Source organism: Miscanthus floridulus, chromosome 9, assembly GCF_019320115.1.
Source record: "Miscanthus floridulus cultivar M001 chromosome 9, ASM1932011v1, whole genome shotgun sequence".
Lineage (NCBI taxonomy): Eukaryota > Viridiplantae > Streptophyta > Magnoliopsida > Poales > Poaceae > Miscanthus > Miscanthus floridulus.
Window position 1 is genome coordinate 25,505,440 of NC_089588.1, and position 5,537 is coordinate 25,510,976.

The window sequence follows — 5,537 nt, forward strand, 5'->3', positions numbered from 1 at the left end:
TCATACTGGACACGTTTGGTATTTTCGAATAGTTTTCGGGAAAAATCGATTCAACACCCAAAACTCGATCAAATCAACTCGGAATGACCTGAAACTTTGCAGAGAGGATTACCACAGAGTTGGTAGGCTACTGCTAGAAGATCATCGCCCAAGACAAAGCCAATCAATGAAAAATCAAGAAATTGCGACGAACCCTAGTTTTTCAACCCTAGAACTTGATTCGCCCCAATCTATGAACTCGTGAGGAACTAGATGAAATCCTTCGGTGGAAGGGACCAACTCACGTCCTAGTCCATTTCAGATAAAAAAGAACGAGTCAAAACGCTCTCAAAATGACGAATCGAGCCAAGAGAGAAAGGGGGAAAACAAGAACGCGAAGAACCCAAACGCGATTCACAAAATCGAATCCTGGAGGACACGAGGAGGTTAGGGCCTCCATTCCCAACCAAAATCACAAGTTCAATTACCCCGGGACACTTGTTCAACGGTGGACCTCTTGAGAAGAACCTAGAGGGAGAAAACCTAAGAAGATGGAATAAAAAATGGCAAGAGGCGAGGGAGATTGGGGCTGCTTCATCCTTATTGAACAGGGCTATTACACAATCCCAAACCTCTCTCACCCTTATTTAACTAAGTGAACTGATGCTTCCCATTCGGTTGACTTCTGATTGATTGATTTGTTGGATGGGAGGACTGGGAGTGGGTTGAACAAGTTAAAGCTATGCCTATCTTGGAGAGCCTTAAGATGGCGAAGGCTGTCCAATGAAGTGGTGCGTGCTGTACACAAGGATCCTTTCTGCTTCGAGACAAATGCTCTGCCATTGCCAAAGGTAAATTAATAGATCCTTCATCTAACAATTTCTTTTAGGTACTCTGTTTTCATAGATCCCTTCAGTCAATTGGATTCGTCATGTGCAGCACGCATCCATCTCAAGTTGTGTGCTTGCCTCAGAACGCGTTCCGTGGAAGAGGTGGACGGTACAAGCGGCAGACTGTCTGCCTACTCTTCAGGTATATTTGTGTAACACACACGGCGACTGATTTATTTATTGCAAACAACTAGTGCGTTGCAAGTCGCTTTCTACTGTATGTATTTCATCAAGTATATATAACGTGCATGCGGAATGCGTGCAGGTTCAATTCATATCATATCGTCGACAAGTTTGCTGGCTTGCATGAAGCGTGCCTGCACTGCAATGAAGCCTGGGGCATGGTCTCCTGGGCAGACCGATGGATCGGATCCGCTGGGTATCCAACACAGTGGCGGAGCCAGGAATTTACGGCTGGGTATGCCAAATGTACAAATTTTTGAAACAAATATGCAATATGATTGACGATAAGTTATAATAGTCATAACATTTAAACAAATCTATAGTAATAACCAAAGTACAAGTTCGAAACATAAATAATTAAGAAATATTACTCTCAATCTCAACAGAACGAGCATTTGATGTGGACGTGGAGGGGTTTTTTTTTTTTTGCCTTTGCAGCTTTCTCCTACAATGCAAATATGCTAACACCCTTCTTCTTCATCTACATTATAAAAATGAATAATACAATCAAAATAATTAGAAAAACAAATTTTCAATAGTTCACTGAGGAGTGAATCTAGGGTGCTCTGCATCTGCTATGCTCACCTTGCTTGAAGTTGCCGAGCAGAGGAGGAGGGCCGGTCGCCGGAGCCCAGAGGGTGCTCGGTGCTGCAGATGGGGAGGTGCCGCTCGGGCGCCGAGGGTGGCCGGCTCCTTCGTGCTGGTACTATGGGGGCGAGCGGCGAGGGGGGAGGGGAAGGGGAAAGGGGCGAGTCAGCCGGAGTGGGGGAGATGGCGAGGATGGAAGGACGCAAGGTGCCACCTGCCGGCGCCGGTCGCTGGAGACTGGAGTGGGGGAGGTCTGGAGGTGGCGTGTGGCGGGCGTCGTGCTGCCGTGCGTGGCTGCGTGCTGCGGCGTGGAGCAGCGAGCACGAGCAGGGAAAGGGGCGTCGGGCAGGGGTAACGCAAGCGACAATGTGTATTCTGGGCTTTGTTGCTTTCGTGGGCAGCCAGATTGCCAGAAACAAATGTTCTATTGGGCCTATGAGCCAACAACGTGAATGTATGAAGATATATATATAAACATGTATATACTTATTAATTTATTCTCTCAAATCTTGGGTATGCCTTGGCGTACAGGGGTATACCCCTGGCGCCGCCACTGATCCAACGTGTAAACGGATTACTCCGACCTGATATTAAGCATCAGCTGGGAGACTGCAAATCTAAGCCTCCTCCGTGCGTACATAGTGACAATGGCACACACGACGACATCACATCGCAGTACTACCCTCCTCCGTGCGTATTGCACTTCGCTTTCACGGTGCACGCCGAGTTCTCGTTCGTATCCTCCTGTTGCTCGACATGGGCACGGGAGGTGCAGCGCTGGTCGCCGCCGCCCTCGCCGTGGTGGTGGTCACGAGGCTGTGGACGGTGCTGGTCCACCTGGTGTGGCGCCCGTACGCCGTGGCGAGGGCGTTCGCGCGGCAGGGCGTCTGCGGGCCGCTGTACCGTGTCTTCGTGGGCAACAGCAAGGAGGTTCAGGCGATGCGGGCGGCGACCAACGGCGACACGCTGGACCTCACCTCCCACGACTACATCCCGCGCGTGATGCCGCAGTACCGCGAGTGGATGTCACTCTACGGCAAGGTGTTCCTGATGTGGTCCAGCTCGACTCCGGCGCTGTTCGTGGGCAGCTACGACATGGTGAAGCGGGTCCTCTCCGGCAAGTCGGGGCTGTACGGCATGCCGGACCCGGGCCCCACCATACTGTCCATGATGGGCATGGGCCTCGTCTTCACCAACGGCGACGACTGGTCGCGCCACCGCCGCGTCGTGCACCCGGCGTTCGCCATGGACAAGCTCAAGTCGATGACGGGGGCGATGGCGGCGAGCGCGGCGGAGGTGATCCGGGCGTGGGAGGCGCGCGCCGCCGCAAGCGGGGACGGGGAGGGTGTGACGGTGGAGGTGGGGCATCAGTTCACGGAGCTCACCGCCGACGTGATCTCGCACACGGCGTTCGGCAGCAGCTACCGGCAGGGGAAGGAGGTGTTCCTGGCGCAGCGGGAGCTCCAGTTCATCGCCTTCGCCTCCATCAACAGCGTGCGCGTGCCGGGCATGCAGTACGTGCCCACCAAGGCCAACGTGCGCCACTGGCAGCTCGAGCGCACGGTGCGGGGCACGCTCATGGCCATCATCGGCGAGCGCCTCGCCGCTGCGAAGGAGGCGAGGGGCTACGGCAGCGACCTGGTCGGCCTCATGTTGGAGGCCAACGCCGGCGGCGACGACGGCGGCAATAGGCAGCAGGCCATGAGCATGGACGAGATCATCGACGAGTGCAAGACCTTCTTCTTCGCCGGCCACAACACGACCTCGCACCTCCTCACCTGGGCCATGTTCCTCCTCGGCACCCACGTGGCAGCAGCGGCTCAGGGAGGAGGTGATCCGGGAGTGCGGCGGCGCCGAGGTGCCCCTCCGCGGCGACGCCCTCAACAAGTTCAAGCTCGTGAGCCCCCTCCACCTTAAGCTTATTAAGCTAGCTAGCGCCAAGCAGGTGTATATCCGCACGGTGACCGCCTGCGAGCGTGCATGTGCATCACAGCCATGTTCTTATGTTGTTTCGCAGGTGACCATGGTGCTGTACGAGACGCTCGGGCTGTACGGCGCGGTGCCGATGATCGCGAGGCAGGCGACAGCGGACGCGGACCTCTGCGGCGTGAAGATGCCCAAGGGCACCCTCCTGCTGATCCCGATCGGGATGCTCCACCGCGACGAGGAGGTGTGGGGCGCGGACGCCGTCGCGTTCAACCCGCTCCGGTTCCGGGACGGCATGGGCAGGGCGGCGGCGGACCCGAACGCGCTGCTGTCCTTCTCCTTGGGCCCGCGGTCGTGCATCGGGCAGGACTTCGCGATGCTGGAGGCCAAGGCCACACGCTGGCGCTCATCCTGCGGCGGTTCGCCTTCGAGGTGGCACCGGAGTACGTGCACGCGCCGGTCGACTTCCTGACGCTGCAACCATCGAAAGGGCTCCCGGTCGTGCTCACGCTCTTGGATGTGTAGCAGAGAGGATTGGAAGCCATCCTTGTCACAAGTTCCATTTGAACTAAAGTAGGAGTATAAATTTCCTACAACGTTCACTACCGGAAAAACGTCCTTTGCCGAGATCCGGGATTTTTGCCGAGAGCAAAAACGCGGGCTCTCGGCAAAGAAAACGTTTGCCGAGCGCGGCTCTCGGTAAACACCGGCCGTCGGCAAGTGACAGGATTGCCGTGGGCCTGCATCTCGGCAAGCAACAGCTCTCGGCGAAGTGGGCCGTTTTGCCGAGAGCCGCGCTCGGCAAAAAATGCCCGTCGGCAAAACGGTCCTTTGCCGTAGGCCGCGCTCTCGGCAAAATCAGGCTCTCGGCAAAACATTGAAGCGGGCCCATAGCCGTGACCTGCCCTGACGGCGTCACCGCTTTGCCTAGAGCCCCTCCGTTACTGCTCTTGGCAAAACTCTTTGCCGAGCGCCACTCTCGGCAAATATTTGCCGAGAGCCCCTCCCAAGCTCTCGGCAAATGTGGTTTCTATATTTCATGTGCATGTGTTTCTCTTCTCCTAACTCTCTCCAATTAAATTATTTTTTCTTTCATATGCTCCAAACTTTTTTCTCTATAGACATACTACAGGTTGTACTCAATATTAAAATTTTGTGTATTTTTGTAATTATTTGCTATATATAATTAATTAATTGCATTTCAAGGAGTTTTTTTAATCGATTAAAATTTGAACAGCGATTGATTTAAACACGGGAAAAAATTAAGTAGAAAATGATATTCATGCTATTTATGCATTATTGAGGGCAAATAACATCTTGTTGACGTTTTTTCACCTTTTATTTTACGAATCGAAGACCACGAACAGCGCCCAACGATTTAAAAATTCTTAAAAAAGAAAACGAAGTCGGAAAATTGTGATATTTGCAATGAAGCCATGGTATCACACCTGGAGGCTGTGGTAAAAAATTGAAAATGTTTCGCACAAGTGGTTGCGTATGATTCTTACAATCTGAGACATCTCCGAATAAGTTTCATAAAGTTGAGAAGGATCCATTAGGATTTTCAAACAATGTCATGGTCGAATTAGTTCTGGAGTTACAAACTTTTTGTATAGCCATTAGAGAGCATAAGTTGTAACACGGCAAAATTTCGTATTTTTCTAGAGCCGTTTGCTGTTTATTAATTTTTTTTTGGATATTATTTGCCGAGAGCTTCAGGGGATTGCTCTCGGCAAAGGCTCTTTGCCGAGAGCAACTAGGCCCGCTCTCGGCGCAGATTTCTTTTTTTTTACCTGGCCTGGATCAATGGTTGCCGATAGCTGGCTCTCGGCGAAGAGGTTTGCCGAGAGCTGCTCTCGAGATTTAATTTTTTTTAGAAATATCATTTTTTGTTCAGTTTGCCGAGAGCTACTCTCGGCAAATAATAATTTTTATTTTTTTTTAATATTTTTTTGTGCAGTTAGCTAGTTA

General features: G+C 52.2%; 1 pseudogene; it reads left to right on the top strand.

Moving 5' to 3' along the window:
• The first annotated feature begins 2,396 nt into the window (after positions 1–2,396).
• LOC136481584 (cytochrome P450 709B2-like) lies at positions 2,397–4,091 on the top strand (annotated as a pseudogene).
• Positions 4,092–5,537: the final 1,446 nt, after the last annotated feature.